Source organism: Mirounga leonina, unplaced genomic scaffold (genome assembly GCF_011800145.1).
Source record: "Mirounga leonina isolate KUSES-001 unplaced genomic scaffold, KU_Mleo_1.0 Mir_101799, whole genome shotgun sequence".
Lineage (NCBI taxonomy): Eukaryota > Metazoa > Chordata > Mammalia > Carnivora > Phocidae > Mirounga > Mirounga leonina.
The window spans coordinates 2,832,596-2,850,450 of record NW_023270210.1 but is presented as its reverse complement, the minus strand read 5'-3'; the positions used below and the strand labels follow the sequence as shown (position 1 = coordinate 2,850,450).

At 38.1% G+C, this 17,855-nt stretch overlaps 1 protein-coding gene and 1 non-coding gene across 2 annotated transcripts in view; both read right to left on the bottom strand.

The window, feature by feature from the left end:
* Positions 1-17,855, bottom strand: part of GABRA3 (gamma-aminobutyric acid type A receptor subunit alpha3) — a 368,385-nt gene that overhangs the window by 263,208 nt on the left and 87,322 nt on the right. The gene's annotated exons all lie outside the window — the stretch shown is intronic.
* LOC118015261 lies at positions 13,803-13,966 on the bottom strand. The gene has a single exon (XR_004680596.1). It is a non-coding gene; the product is annotated as a U1 spliceosomal RNA (small nuclear RNA).

Sequence of the window (17,855 nt, the reverse complement as noted above, 5' to 3'; positions counted from 1 at the left end):
TCTCATGGTTTGTCTCCCTCTATGATTTCTTCCAAGTTTTCCCTCCCTTCCCCCATGATCCTCTGCGCTATTTCTTATATATTCCACATATTAGTGAAACCATATGATAATTGTCTTTCTCTGATTGACTTATTTCACTTAGCATTATACCCTCCAGTTCCATCCATGTCATTGTGAATGGTAAGTATTCATCCTTTCTGATGGCTGAGTAATATCTCATTTGCACTTCTAATATATATTTCATGGGTTTTTTTGCTATTGTTTGTTATTCTAGCACAATATAAGCTCAATGGGGACAAGGAATTTTCCTTGTCTTATTCATGGATATATGATATGCCCAATGCACAGAATGCCTGATAAATAATGCATACTTAATAAATAGTTAATGAATGAATGTTACTTTGAAAAAGTCACAACCATAAATGAGGTAAGAGAGTATAAAGATCACCTTCATACTACCAGATCAAGAGACTACTCAGCACTACCAAATACTAGTCATGTTAGGCCTTAAAGACTTCCTTCTTCAATGTAAAATGGGAATAGTAATATTCATAAAAATTCTAGATTAAATAATATACATAAAATGCCTATCTAAAGACCTGCCACCAGGATGTCTGCTGTTAGATCCTGTCCAAATACAAATTCATTTTATCACAAACTTTTGAGCATCTACTATGTACAAGACACTGATACAGCACATTCTCCAATTAGGATTCCTAAAACTTCTTTACCTCAGTGCCTAGAAACTACCAGATACTGACACTCTGCCCACCAACTCCCCACTTGGATACTATAAGGCACTATCTGCCAGAACATTACCTGAACTGAGGCATCCCAAATGATGCTACTGAGATACTATAAAGCCAACTCTGACATTTCTTTGCCTCAGTTTGTCACAAGAGTTTCTTTTGAGGCCATCTAATTCCACTTAGCCTCAAAGCACTGCTGTTATTAAAAGCTTTGAAGCCAGAAACATCTTAGTGCCAATTCTTGATATACCACACCCAGAAATCTGAGATTGGGTGAATGATTTGACTCAACATTCTCATCTATAAAATGTTGATAATGATAATACTGCCGTATAGGAGTGTTATGAGAATTAAATGGCATAATTCATGGGCAGAACTAAGCATTATGTTTGACATATAGTAATCCTTGGTCACTGTAAACTACAGGTCAATTCCTTGACCTCTTGCCCCCCAGTGAGCCTCAGCTTCACCGTAATCCAGCCACTCATTCTCATGGTCATACCCTAAATCTTGTCATTACAAATCCATGATCTCAAGTAAATATCTGACCACATCTTTTCAACCCTTGTCACCTAGTACCTTTATACTGTCAATTCTTCTACCCTCCTAATCTGTAATCCCTTGATCCTACCACCTTTAAATTGCCCATTATCACCTACGTGTCCTTACTTCCTTTCTTGTGCTACTTGGATTACATACAGAGTCCATAATTAATATCATTAAAATCATTCTCTGATATGTGTCTTCAACACGCTTGTATCTCTCTTACTCTAATGTAACTGCCTGGAAAGACATAAAACAGCACTAACCACAACCTCCTCCTCTGAAAGTCATTGAACTCCACGTTATCACCCTAGTTATACTACACCTCTGACCATTTATATTCTATCTCCTTTGTGGGCTTCCCCTTTAGAGGGATACCTCTAAAATTTTCCCTGGCTTGGGATTAATACAATTCAAAATATATTTCCTATCAGATACAAAATATATTTCCTATCAGATACATATAATCTCTATGAAAAAAAAAAAGCTTAAAACATCTATGGAGAACAGAACATTATGAATAGTAAAGTAGGAGACTTGAAAAAGAACCAAATATGACTTCTGGAAATAAAAAGATTTGAAAAGTAAAGTGTACATCTTAATAGGACACACACTACATATAAATAGAAACAGATTGCATATCTTCTACATTAGAAAAGGGCAAAAAATAAAATGATTTAAGAACTGTCAATCCACCTCAGCCGAAGCAACTTCTTCTTAGAAACATCACCAAAGGCAAGGGAAATGAGGGCAAAAATGAACTATTGGGACTTCATCCAGATAAAAAGCTTTTGCAAAGCAAAGGAAACAGTCAACAAAACCAAAAGACAACCGACAGAATGGGAGAAGATATTTGCAAATGACATATCAGATAAAGGGCTAGTATCCAAAATCTATAAAGAACTCATCAAACTCAACACTCAAAGAACAAAGAATCCAATCAAGAAATGGGCAGAAGACATGAACAGACATTTTTCCAAAGAAGACATCCAAATGGCCAACAGACACATGAAAAAGTGCTCAATATCGCTCGGCATCAGGGAAATCCAAATCAAAACCTCAATGAGATACCACCTCATACCAGTCAGAATGGCTAAAATTAACAAGTCAGGAAACGACAGATATTGGTGGGGATGCGGAGAAAGGGGAACCCTCCTACACTGTTGGTGGGAATGCAAGCTTGTGCAGCCACTCTGGAAAACAGTATGGAGGTTCCTCAAAATGTTGAAAATAGAGCTACCATATGATCCAGCAATTGCACTACTGGGTATTTACCCCAAAGATACAAAAGTAGGGACCCGAAAGGGTACGTGCACCCCGATGTTTATAGCAACAATGTCAACAATAGCCAAATTGTGGAAAGAGCCAAGATGTCCATCAACAGATGAATGGATAAAGAAGATGTAGTATATATATACAATGGAATATTATGCAGCCATCAAAAGGAATGAGATCTTGCCATTTGCAACAACGTGGATGGAACTGGAGGGTATTATGTTGAGCGAAATAAGTCAAACAGAGAAAGACATGTATCATATGACCTCACTGATATGAGGAATTCTTAATCTCAGGAAAAACAAACTGAGGGTTGCTGGAGTGGGGGGTGGGGTGGGAGGGATGGGGTGACTGGGTGATAGACACTGGGGAGGGTATGTGCTCTGGTAAGCACTGTGAATTGTGCAAGACTATTGAATCTCAGATCTGTACCTCTGAAACAAATAATGCAATATATGTTAAGAAAAAAAAAAAAGAAGAAGGTAACAGGAGGAGAAGAATGAAGGGGGGGGAATCGGAGGGGTAGACGAACCATGAGAGATGATGGACTCTGAAAAACAAACTGAGGGTTCTAGAGGGGAGGGGGTTGGGAGGATGGGTTAGACTCATGATAGGTATTGAGGAGGGCACGTTCTGCATGGAGCACTGGGTGTTATGCACAAACAATGAATCATGGAACATTACATCTAAAACAAATGATGTAATGTATGGGGATTAACATAAGAATAAAAAAATTAAAAAATTAAAAAAATTAAAAAATAAAAAAAAAGAACTGTCAATCCAAATAAGAAATAAAAGAAAAAAACATAAAATAAGCATGCTAAATAGGAAATATTAAAAGATGATAGTTTCTAATTCAGATATATTAGCAATTTTAGTCTCTAAAGGCCCCATTTGAAATAAAAAGATCATCAGACTAGATTAAAATACTATAACTAAATTAGCTGCATGTTGTTTATAAAAGTCATATCTAAAACACAAAGGAATAGAGAAGTTGAAAGTAAAAGCAAAAAGTAATGTTATGCAAATATTAACCAAAACATTATTTTTAACATTCAGGAAGTAAAGACTTTAATTCAAAGGTTTTACTAAAGATAAAGAGGAAAACTCCATATGGTAAAAGGTTCAATTTAACAAGAAGTATAATAAAATTCTATACCTCTAATAACACAGCTTTAAAATATGTAAAGCAAAAATGGACAGAACTACAAAGAAACATAGACATATCTATGATCATAATGGGGTACTTTAACACACTTCTTTTAGAAATTGATAGATTAGACAGATTTTAAAAATCAGGACAGATAAAAAAGATTTTAACAAGATGAATAACAAATCTGACCTGTTGGAAATATATAGAATACTGTATCCACTGATGGCAAAAATACATATTATTTTTAATCTCACTAGATATATATACAAAAATGTATGAGACTAGAAAGTGAATTACAACAAATTTCAAATGATTAAAATAATACACACAGGATATGGATATATATGAAACTTATGGACAAATAAAATCAAAATACAAATGAGAACATCATAAGTGTACAATAACAAAATCACTATTAAAACTTATGGCATGCAGCTAACAGTATTTAAAGAAAAACATGTGGCCTTATATACATATATCAAAAAGAAAAAACTTAATGGGTAAAGAAGAAGATAAAAATAAGCTCATAGAGTAAAGATACTAATTAAGATAGGAGCATCAATTTTTGAAATAGAAAATAATTTATAAAAGAGATAATTAAGAGATCCAAAAGTTGATTCATTGAAATAACTAACAAACAGATCAAGAGTGTAGTTCAACAACTTTGTAACAACTTGTTTGAAGATTTAGAAGAAATGAACAAATTCCTAGAAAAATATAACACACTAAAAGAAAATCAAGAATTAGAGAAAAATGAATAATCCTGTAAGCATTAAATAAATGGAAATAGTAGTAAAAAATGTGTCCACAAAGAAAACTCAGGGCCAGATGATTTAACCAGTAAGTTTTGCTGAACATTCAAGGAAGAAATAATGTAAATTATGTTAATTTACCCATAAATAATAAAAGATGCAATATCCCTAAATCTGTGTTATTAGATTAGCATAACCTTAATACCAAACCCTGACAATGACAGCATAAGAAAAGAAAATTACTGGCAAAAATCCAGAAGAAATTTAGTAAATTATATCAATACCTAAAATGAATAATACATCATGTCCAAATTGGGTTTATCCTAGGTATTCAAAATTAGTTGAATATTAGAATATCAATTAATATAATTCATCTACATCAATAAATTTTTTAAAAGTTATGACTATCAATATAAGACTAGAAGGGAATTTCTTTGATTTATTGAAGGGTATCTACAAAACAACCTATAGAAAACAACATACCAAAAAGAGAAATTATAAAAACCATCACTTTGAGATCAGGAAGACGATGCAACTCCTGTTCTACCTTCTATCAAAAGTCCTAGATAGTGGAACAAAATAAGAACAATAAAAGAGATAAAGTTTGGAAAAGAAGAAACAAAATTCATTACCTGGATATGATATGACTGTGAATACAGAAAATCTTAGATAATCAACAAATAAATTATTGGAATTTGTAAGAGACTTTTCTAAAATAGCTGGATACAAAATTAATATCCAGAAGTCAATTAAATTCTAAATATAAATAATTATATACTTAAGTTTTTAAATTACATATACATAATAACATAAAGTTAAGAGGTACCATATTATCCAGTAATTCCATTACTGGGTATTTGACCAAAGAAAACAGAAACACTATTTTGAAAAGATATATGAACCCGATGTTTATTGAAGCATTCTTTACAATAGCCAAGATATGGAAGCAACCCAAGTGTCCATCCATAGATGAATGGGTAAAGAAGATGTAGTGTATATTTCAATGGAATATTAGTCAGCCATAAAAAAAGAATATGATCTTGCTATTTGCAACAATATGGATTGATCTACAGGGTATAATGCTAAGTGAAATAAGTCAGACAAAGAAAAACAAATACCATTTCACTCAAATGTGAAATTTAAGAAACAAAACAAAGAAAAAAAAAGAGACAAACAACAAAAACTAAACTCAACTACAGAGAATAAACTGGTGGTTGCCAGCAAGGAGGTAGTTGGAGGTGATGGATGAAATAGATAAAGGAGATTAAAAGCACATTTATCATGATGAGTATTGAGTAATATATATAATTGTTGAAACATTAGATTGTATATCTGAAACTAATATACCACTGGATGCCAATTATATTTCAATTAAAAAAAAAAAAGAATTGCGTAGGCCTAGAAATAAATCTAACAAATGATGTACACTGCCACTCTAAGATGAAACTATGGAATGCTAAAGAGATGATGAAGACCTAAATAAGTGCAGAAATACAACTTTAAACACAATATTGTCAAGTTGTCAATACTGCTCAATTTATTTTTTGATTGATTGGTCAGGCTTCACAAGCTGATTCTAAAATTTTGCATGGAAATGCAAAGGGCCAAGAATATCTTTTTGAAATCCTGAAGAAGAATAAGGTAACAGGACTTGCTCTATTAATATCAAGACTGATTTTAAAAGTTCTATAATGGGGGGGCAGAGCAAGATGGCAGAGGAGTAGGAGACCTGGATTTCGTCTAGTCTCAGGAATTCAGCTGGATAGGGATCAAACCATTCTGAACACCTACAAGCTCAAGAGGAGATCAAAGAAAAGAAGAGCAACAACTCTCTGAACAGAAAAGCGACCACTTCCTGGAAGGTAGGACGTGCAGAGAAGTGAATCAGAGGCGATATTCGGGGGGATAGATGGCGGGGGAGGGGCCTCCATCAGCCGCCTCTGGCAAGTGATAGAGCCGTGGAGCACAAAATCAGAACTTTTAAAAGTCTGCTCCACTGAGGGACGTCACTCTGGTGGCTAAGCGGGGGGTGGAACCCTCCGGGACAGTGTGGTCTCAGGACCCTCGGGGTCACAGAAAGACCGGGGGCGCCTGAGTGCGGCAGAGCTCCCAGGGATAGGAGCGGGGAAGCCGGCTGCAGAGACGGAGCTGAGAGGCGGGCTCTCAGCTCAGGGTGGCCATAAACCGGGATCCGCGGCACAGTCGGGCCACTGCTCCTCCAGCAGGGACCCAACAAGCGGCAGATCTGGGGAGACTCACCTTCCTCCCCGGGGAGGAGCCGCGCGGGAGCGCACTGCAGGGATCTGCTGGGTTTGGAGACTCCACCCGGGGTCGGGTGCCAGAGACAGAAACATGCAGTCACAGGCCGGGTGAGCACGGAGATCGGCTGGAGACCGGGGAGACGGGAGTGACTGACGGCTTTTCTCTGGGGGCTCACTGAGGAGCGGGCCCCGAGTTCTCGGCTCCTCCGGGGCGGAGATTGGGAGGCCACCATTTTCGCTCTCCGCCTCCAAAGCTGTACGGAAAGCTCGCAGGGAACAAAAGCCGCGGAGAGCAAACCGGAGCAGATGACTTAGCCGGGAGGGGGCAAGGGCGGGGCAATTCCGCCTCCGGCAGAGACATTTGGGAACCACGGCAACAGGCCCCTCCCCAGAAGATCAGCAGGAACAGCCGGCCAAGACCAAGTTTACCGATCAATGAGAACAGCAGAACTCCAGCGCTAGGGGAATAATGCACATAGAATTCATGGCTTTTTTACCATGATTCTTTAGTCTTTCAAAGTTAATTTTTTTTAACTGTCTTTTTTTTTTTTAATTTTTCTTTTTCCCTTTTTCAACCAACATCTTATCAATCCCTTTTTTAAAAAACATTTTTAATTTTCATTTTTAGAGTCATATTCTATCCCTTCATACTAGTTACCCGTATTTTTGGCATATATATATAAGTTGTTCTCTCTTTAAAATTTTGGAATAGTTTCTTCTAACAGATCAAAATATACTCTAAATCCCTAATGCATGGTTTTTTTCTACTCCCCTGCCTGATAACATTCTCTCCCTTTTTTTTTTAAATCCTCTTCTTTCTTTTTTCAAAAAACTTCTTATCAATTCCTTTTATAAAACTTTTTATAATTTCCATCTTTACAGTCATATTCCATCCCTTCATCATATCAACCCTTAGTTTTGTACATATATAAGTTTTTCTTTCTTTAAAATTTTGGGAGGCACTTTCTTCTAACAGACCAAACTACACCCAAAATCTAGTCTGTGGCACTGATCTATGCACCACCCTGATCATATATGATCATATTCTGTTTTTTTTGTTGTTCTGTTCTGTTTTTGTTTGTCTTTATCTTTATCTTTTTCTTTTTCCTCTCTTTCCCTTTCTTTTCCCACTGTTTCAGGTCCTTTCTGATTTGTTTAGAGTATATTTTCTGGGGACGTTGTTACCCTGTTAGCATTTTGTTCTCTCATTAATCTATTCTCTGAACAGAATGACAAGATGGAAAAGATGACGTCAACAAAAAGAACAAGAGATAGTACCGACTGCCAGGGACCTACTCAATATGGACATTAGTAGGATGTCGGATCTAGAGTTCAGAATCATCACTTTAAAGATACTAGCTGGGCTTGAAAAAAGCATGGAAGTTATTAGAGAAACCCTTTCTGGAGAAGTAAAAGAACTAAAATCTAACCAAGCCGAAATCAAAAAGGCTATTAATGAGGTGCAATCAAATATGGGGGTGCTAACTGCTAGGATAAATGAGGCAGAAGAGAGAATCAGTGATATAGAAGACGAAATGGTGGAAAATAAGGAAGATGAGAAAAAGAGAGATAATCAACTACTGGATCACGAGGGCAGAATTCGAGAGATAAGTGATACCGTAAGACGAAACAACATTAGAATAATTGGGATCCCAGAAGAACAAGAAAGAGAGAGAAGGGCAGAAGGTATACTGGAGCAAATTATAGCAGAGAACTTCCCAAATCTGGGGAAAGAAACAGGCATCAATATCCAGGAGGCACAGAGAACCCCCCTCAAAATCAATAAAAATCAGTCAACACCTCAACATCTAATAGTAAAATGTACAAGTCTCAGAGACAAAGAGAAAATCCTGAAAGCAGCTCTGGAGAACAGATTTGTAACCTAAAGGTAGAAACATTAAACTGGAAACAGATGTATCCACAGAGACCTGGCAGCCCAGAAAGGACTGGCATAATATATTCAGAGCACTAAATGAGAAAAATATGCAGCCAAGAATACTAGATCCAGCTAGGCTGTCATTGAAAATAGAAGGAGAGATAAAAAGCTTCCAGGAAAAACAAAAACTAAAGGAATTTGCAAACGCAAAACCAGTCCTACAAAAAATATTGAAAGGGATCCTCTAAGCAAAGAGAGACCCTAAAAGCAACATAGACCAGAAGGGAACACAGACAATATAGAGTAACAGTAACCTTACAGGCAGTACAATGGCACTAAATTCCTATCTTTCAATAGTTACCTGAATGTAAATGGGCTAAATGCCCCAATCAAAAGACACAGGCTATCAGATTGGATAAAAAAACAAGACCCATCAATATGCTCTCTGCAAGAGACTCATTTTAGAACCAAAGACACCCCAGATTGAAAGTGAGGGGATGGAAGACCATTTACCATGCTAATGGACACCAAAAGAAAGCTGGGGTGGCAGTCCTTATATCAGACAAATTAGATTTTAAACCAAACACTGTAATAAGAGATGAGGTAGGACACTATACCCTACTTAAAGGGTCTATCCAACAAGAAGATCTAACAATTGTAAATATCTATGCCCCTGACATGGGAGCAACCAATTACATAAGACAATTAATAACAAAAGCAAAGATACACATCGACAACAATACAATAATAGTGGGGGACTTTAACACCCCCATCACTGAAATGGACAGATCGTCTAAGCAAAAGATCAACAAGGAAATAAAGACTTTAAATGAAACACTGGACAAAATGGAATTCACAGACATATTCAGAACATTCCATCCCAAAGCAACGGAATACACATTCTTCTCTAGTGCCCATGGAACATTCTCCAGAATGGATCACATCCTAGGTCATAAATCAGGTCTCAACTGGTACCAAAAGATTGGGATCATTCCCTGCCTATTTTCAGACCACAATGCTTTGAAACTAGAACTCAATCACAAGAGGAAAGTCAGAAAGAACTCAAATACATGGAGGCTAAAGAGCATCCTACTAAAGAATGAATGGGTCAACCAGGAAATTAAAGAAGAATTTTAAAAATTCATGGAAACCAATGAAAATGAAAACACAACTATTCAAAATCTTTGGGATGCAGCAAAGGTAGTCCTAAGAGGAAAGTATATAGCAATACAAGCCTTTCTCAAGAAACAAGAAAGGTCTCAAGTACACAACCTAACCTTACACCTAAAGGAGCTGGAGAAAGAACAGCAAATAAAGACTAAACCCAGCAGAGAAGAGAAATAGTAAAGATCAGAGCAGAAATCAATGAAATAGAAACTAAAAGAGCAGTAGAACAGATCAACGAAACTAGGAGCTGGTTCTTTGAAAGAATTAACAAGATTGATAAACCCCTGGCCAGACTTATCAAAAAGAAAAGAGAAAGGACCTAAATCAACAAAATCATGAATGAAAGAGGAGAGATCACAACCAACACCAAAGAAATACAAACAATTATAAGAACATATTATGAGCAACTCTATGCCAGCAAATTTGATAACCTGGAAGAAATGGAGGCATTCCTAGAGATGTATCAACTACCAAAACTGAACCAGGAAGAAATAGAAAACCTGAACAGACCTATAACCACTAAGGAAATTGAAGCAGTCATCAAAAATCTCCCAAAAAACAAAAGCCCAGGGCCAGATGGCTTCCCAGGGGAATTCTACCAAACCTTTCAAGAAGAATTAATACCTATTCTTCTGAAACTGTTCCAAAAAATAGAAATGGAAGGAAAACTTCCAAACGCATTTTATGAGGCCAGCATTACCTTGATCCCAAAACCAGACAAAGACCCCATCAAAAAGGAGAATTACAGACCAATATCCCAGATGAATATAGATGCAAAAATTCTCACCAAAATACTAGCCAATAGGATCCAACAGTACATTAAAAGGATTATTCACCACGACCAAGTGGGATTTATCCCTGGGCTGCAAGGTTGGTTCAACATCCGCAAATCAATCAACGTGATACAATACATTAACAAAAGAAAGAACAAGAATCATATGATCCTCTCAATAGATGCAGAAAAAGCATTTGACAAAGTATAGCATCCTTTCTTGAACAAAACGCTTCAGAGTATAGGCAGAGAGGGTACATACCTCAATATCATAAAAGCCATCTATGAAAAACCTACAGGGAATATCATTCTCAATGGGGAAAAACTGAGAGCTTTCCCCCTAAGGTCAGGAACGCGGCAGAGATGTCCACTATCACCACTGCTATTCAACACAGTACTAGAAGTCCTAGCCACAGCAGTCAGACAACAAATAGAAATCAAAGGCATCCAAATCGGCAAATAAGAAGTCAAACTCTCACTCTTTGCAGATGATATGATACTTTATGTGGAAAACCCAAAAGACTACACCCCAAAACTGCTAAAACTCATACAGGAATTCAGTCAAGTGGCAGGATATAAAATCAATGCACAGAAGTCAGTGGCATTCCTATACACCAACAACAAGACAGAAGAAAGAGAAATTAAGGAGTCGATCCCATTTACAATTGCACCCAAAAGCATAAGATACCTAGGAAAAAATCTAACCAAAGAGGCAAAGGATCTGTACTCAGAAAACTATAAAATACTCATGAAAGAAATTGAGGAAGACACAAAGAAATGGAAAAATGTTCCATGCTCATGGATTGGAAGAACAAATATTGTGAAGACGTCAATGCTACCTAGAGCAATCTACACATTCAATGCAATCCCCATAAAAATACCATCCACTTTTTTCAAAGAAATGGAACAAATAATCCTAAAATTTGTATGGAACCAGAAAAGACCCCGAATAGCCAGAGGAATGTTGAAAAAGAAAAGCAAAGCTGGCGGCATCACAATTCCGGACTTCCAGCTCTATTACAAAGCTGTAATCATCAAGACAGTATGGTACTGGCACAAAAACAGACACATAGATCAAAGGAACAGAATAGAGAGCCCAGAAATGGACCCTCAACTCTATGGTCAACTCATCTTTGACAAAGCAGGAAAGACTGTCCAATGGAAAAAAGACAGTCTTTTCAACAAATGGTGTTGGGAAAACTGGACAGCCACATGCAGAAGAGTGAAACTGGACCATTTCCTTACACCACACACAAAAATAGACTCCAAATGGTTGAAAGACCTCAATGTGAGACAGGAGCCCATCAAAATCCTAAAGGAGAACACAGGCAGCAACCTCTTCGACCTCAGCCTCACCAACTTCTTCCTAGAAACATCGCCAAAGGCAAGGGAAGCGAGGGCAAAAATGAACTATTGGGACTTCATCAAGATAAAAAGCTTTTGCAAAGCAAAGGAAACACTCAACAAATCCAAAAGACAACAGAATGGGAGAACATATTTGCAAATGACATATCAGATAAAGGGCTAGTATCCAAAATCTATAAAGAACTTATCAAACTCAACACCCAAAGAACAAAGAATCCAATCAAGAAATGGGCAGAAGACATGAACAGACATTTTTCCAAAGAAGACATCCAAATGGCCAACAGACACATGAAAAAGTGCTCAACATTGCTTGGCATCAGGGAAATCGAAATCAAAACCTCAATGAGATACCACCTCACACCAGTCAGAATGGCTAAAATTAACAAGTCAGGAAATGACAGATGTTGGTGGGGATGTGGAGAAAGGGGAACTCTCCTGCACTGTTGGTGGGAATGCAAGCTGGTGCAGCCACTCTGGAAAACAGTATGGAGGTTCCTCAAAAGTTGAAAATAGAGCTACCATACAATCCAGCAATTGCACTACTGGGTATTTACCCCAAAGATACAAAAGTAGGGATCTGAAAGGGTACGTGCACCCTGATGTTTATAGCAGCAATGTCCACAGTAGCCAAACTATGGAAAGAGCCCAGATGTCCATCAACAGATGAATGGATAAAGAAGATGTAGTATATATATACAATGGAATATTATGCAGCCATCAAAAGGAATGAGATCTTGCCATTTGCAACAACGTGGATGGAACTGGAGGGTATTATGCTGAGCGAAATAAGTCAAACAGAGAAAGATATGTATCATATGACCTCACTGATATGAGGAATTCTTAATCGCAGGAAACAAACTGAGGGTTGCTGGAGTGGGGGGTGGGGTGGGAGGGATGGAGTGACTGGGTGATAGACACTGGGGAGAGTATGTGCTCTGGTAAGCGCTATGAATTGTGCAAGACTGTTGAATCTCAGATCTGTACCTCTGAAACAAATAAAGCAATATATGTTAAGAAAAAAAAAAAGTAGAGGATAGCAGGAGGGGAAGAATGAAGCAGGGGAAATCGGAGGGGTAGACGAACCATGATAGACAATGGACTCTGAGAAACAGACTGAGGGTTCTAGAGGGGAGGGGGTGGGAGGATGGGTTAGCCTGGTGATGGGTATTAAAGAGGGCACATTCTGCATGGACTACTGGGTGTTATGCACAAACAATGAATCATGGAACACCACATCTAAAACTAATGATGTAATATATGGGGATTAACATAAGAATAAAAAAATTTTTAAAAAAAAGAGAATCATTAATATTCATCTCCACACTGAAATTATTAAATGTGCAACCTGACAAGGTGCTTAACTTTCATGAGTTTAGGGTTTGTTCGTTTTTTTTTTCATATGAAAAGTCATTGTTAATACCTACTTCATGGAATAGTTATATGAATGAAAAGATAAAACTTATATAAAGTGATAAAGAAATAGTTTATAAAAGACATTTAATAAATATTTGCATAATAAAATTATTTCAATAAAATGAATTCCTTAAAAAAAATTTATAATGGGGCAGAAGGGTATTCGTGTCAGGAGAGACAAAGAGTAAAGTGAATTCAGAAGAAAATCTAGGCATTTATGGACATTTGATTTATGACTGAGGTAGCACTGAAGAATTGTCTGGTAAATACAGGATTTTCAATACATGGCGCTAGGACAATTGGTTATTTTCATACCTCATACAACAATTAAATTGGAACCTTACCAAGGGCATAAAAAATTTATTACAGGTGGGTTGAAGATTTAAAAATGAAAGTCAAAACTATAAGACTACATAATAGAAGTGAACTTCACAAATTTGGAGTAAGAAAGTTTTTTGTTTTTTGTTTTTTGTTTTTAGGGGAAAGTGCGAACACAGTCCCACACTACCACAAATTGTGCAGTCGAGTTTCCCACATTTGGGGAAATCGCAGGGGTCAGCACATCCGGAGTGCAATGGATAAGCCTCGCCCTGGGAAAACCACCTTCATGATCATGGTATCTCCCCTGCCAGGTAAGTATTGAAAGTATTTCTTAAACATACACAAAGTGCTAATTATGAAGGAAGCAACTAATAAAACAGTATATTAAAATTCAGAACACTGTTCATCAAAAGATTCAAGAAAAAGAGTAAAGAACAACCATAGAATGGTATATCTTGTCACACAATATACATATATTTGTTAAAGAAACTTTATCTAAGATATGTGAAGAATTCCTATAACACCAAAAGAAAAAGAAAATCCAACAACAAAAATGTACAAAAGACTTGAAGAGGTACTTCACAAAAGAGGAACAACAAATTATTGTTAACCTTAAGAAAAAGTGTTTTTATTAGTAATCATGGAAATGATAACTAGAGCCATAATAAATTCTCATTACACCTTCATTGACAAAAATTTTAAAGTCTCATAAATATCAAATTTGATATGAAACAAAAGGAATTCTCTACATTCTTGGTGGGGGTCTAAAATGGCACAAACTCCTTACAGAAAAGTTTGGCATTAGATTGTAAAGTTAATAACACACATACCCATGGTCCCCATTTCTACTGCTAGACATATAGAATGGAGAGTTATGTACTCATCTCAGAGCATATTCCAGAGAGACAGGGAATGCAGGAAGACCCCTCCAGGAACAAAGGACCTGGAAGGTACCATTTCCCTCCCCACCCCAGCATAAACACATGGCCACATACAGGAACCAGCCCAACACCTACACTCCCTACCTACCTGCTTACACCAAGCCCTGCCCCCCTATGATTCAGCAGATCCATCCTTCCCAGTCACACTTGCCTCAGTCCCATTGCTGCAGGTCACCTCCCTCAGAAGACTGGTACAAATCCTGCCAACACTACATCTCCTGACATGCACATTTTACAGAGCTTCAATTCCAGCAATGATGGCAGGTCTCATTTCACAAGCAGACCAGCACACTCCTTGTTAACATGTGCCTCCCTGTGGCTGGGACCAAACACTGTCCACAACAGGCAAAGAGAACTGTGATGACTAAAGAAGGTGCACCAGGACCCAAGAGCAGGGTAAGGGCAGCACATATAGGAGACACTCCCTGAAGTGCCAAGTAATGGGTAACAGAAAGGCATGAGAGGACCTCTTCTTCTTAAGAGTAATTGAGTAACTCCATCAAGAATAAGAAGACAAAGCTGACTTTCCTAACACAGAGGAACAGACAGAGAGAGTTAGATAAAATTAGGAAACAGAGGAATACATCCTAAATGAAAGCAGAGGACAAAACCACAGGAAGAGACCTAAGCAAAATGGACTTAAGTAATATGCTGGACGAGAATTTAAAGTAATGATCATAAAGATACCACTAGACTTGAGATAAGTGTAGAGGACATCAGTGAGACCAATAACAAAGAGATAAAAAAGAACCAATCAGAGGTGAAGAATACAATAAATTAAATTTAAAATATACTTGATGGAATAAACGGCAGGATAAATGAAGCAGAAGAACAAATCAGTGAACTGGAAGTCAGAGTACAGGAAAGCAATCAACTTGGGTAAGTGAGAGAAAAAAAAAATTATGCAAGTTGAGAATAGAATTAGGGAATTGAGTAACTCCATCAAGTGTAATAACATTCACATTATAGGGATACCAGGAGAGAGAGAAAAAAGAGACAGAAATTTTATTTGAAGAAATAATAGCTGAAAATTTCCCAAATCTGGGGAAGGAAACGGATATCCAGATCCAGGAGGCACAGAGATCCCCCAACAAATTGAACCCAAGGAGATCCACATCAAGACACACAGCAGTTAAAACGGAAAAAAAAAATAGTCATAAATAAAAAATTCTAAAAGGATCAAGAGGGGCACCTGGGTGGCTCAGTCAGATAAGCATCTGCCTTCAGCTCAGGTCATGATCCCAGGGTCCTGGGATTGAGCCCCACATTGGGTTCCCTGTTCAATGGGAAGCCTGCTTCTCCCTCTCTCTCTACAGCTCCCCCTGCTTGTTCTCTCTCTCTCTCAAATAAATAAAATCTTTAAAAAAAAAATCATCAGGAGAAAAGAAGACAGTTATATACAAGAGAAACCCCATAAGTCTATGAGCGGACTTTTCAGCAGAAACGTTGCAGGCCAGAAGGCAGTACATGATATATTCAAAGCACTATAAGGGAAAAATGTGCAGCCAAGAATACTCTATCCAGCAAGGCTATCAGAATAGGAGAGATAAAGAGTTTCTCAAACAAAAACTAAAGGAATTCAGGACCACTAAACCAGCCCTGCAAAGAATATGAAAGGGGACACTTTGAGTAGAAAGAAAAGACCATAAATGAGAGTATGAAAAGTAGGAAACACAAAAGTCGTACAAATAAGGGGAAAAAATATGGCAGAGGAGTAGGGGACCCTATTAAAACTGGTCCCCTGAATTGAGCTGGATATCTATCAGACCACTCTGAACACCCACAAAATCAGCCTGAGATGTAAGAAGATCTGGATCTCTACAAACAGAATATCACAGGCGATTGGTTTCGAGGTATGAAGCAGGGAGCCATGATTCTGCGGGCAGATATAGGAAGATAAACTGAAGGGGGAGGGAGCCGTGTGGATCCTGCACCACCAGAGTGCAAAAGCCTCCCATGCTGGGGACAGGGCACAGACTCACAGACCTGTAGTGACAGGGAATGGAATTTAGGGCAGCCCCCCAGACTGAAACCTGGAGCAATGGGGCCGTGCATGCGAACTGGGGGCAGCTGGTGGTTTTAGAAGGACAAAGGGCAGAGACTTACCCCTGTGCCCTGACCTGTAGGCAAGGACTGGGAGCGCTGCTGAGCCATGCACAACCCAGGATGCTGAGGTTTAAAGCAGCACAGACAGAAACAGAGATAGTGTGGCCTGGAGAGCTCACTGAAGAACAGACTGTGATCTCTCTGTTCTGAGGCAGAGGGTTGCAAATGGTCTCCTCTGCTCTGACTCTCCTAAGAGAAGTGTAAAGCTGCCAGGGAAAGCCAACAGAGAACAAAAGCCCAAAAAAACCGGTTTTCACTGAGTCCATTCTCCCCCACACAGGTGGCAGTGCAACTCTGCCCAAACGGGGTTGCCTGAGTAACAGTGCGGCAGGCCCTTCCCCCAGAAGACAGACTGGGAGAACAAGAGGCCGTCAACACTAAGGTCCTTACAAAACAGGTGCATCTTGCTTGGGCTGTGGTCAATAATTTGGACTCTGTACATTCCCTCAACCACCCTTCAACAGAATGACTAGAAGGAGGAACCTCCAAAATAGGAAAGACTCAGAGATTGTGACTTCTGCCACAGATTTACAAATAGATACAGATATAACCAATATGTCGGAAATGGACTTCAGGGTAACAGTTATGAAGATGATAGCTAGAATGGAGAAACTGATTAATGGCAACACAGAGTCTCAAAGGGCAGAGATGAAAGCTGAACTGGCAGAACTTAAAAATGCTATCAATGAGATCCAATCTAATCTAGATATTCTAACAGCTAGGCTAAACGAGGCAGAAGAACTAATTAGTGACCTAGAAGACAAATTGATAAAAAAAAAAAAGAAGGATAAAGAGGCCAGGGAAAAACAACTCAAAATCCATGAAAACAGAATCAGAGAAATAAGTGACACCATGAAACATTCTAATGTCAGAATTATTGGGATCCCTGAGGGGATGAGAGAGAGAGAGAGGACTAGAAGATATATTTGAGCAAATCGTAGCTGAGAACTTCCCTAATCTGGAGAATGAAACAAACATTTGTGTCCTAGATGCAGAAAGGACCCTGCCCAAAAGCAAGAAAAACAGACCAATGCCCCAGCATGTAATAGTAAAACTCGCAAATCTGAGAACCAAGGAAACCATCTTAACGGCAGTTAGGGGGAAGAGATTCCTTACATACAGAGGGAGGAACATCAGAATAACATCAGACCTATCCACAGA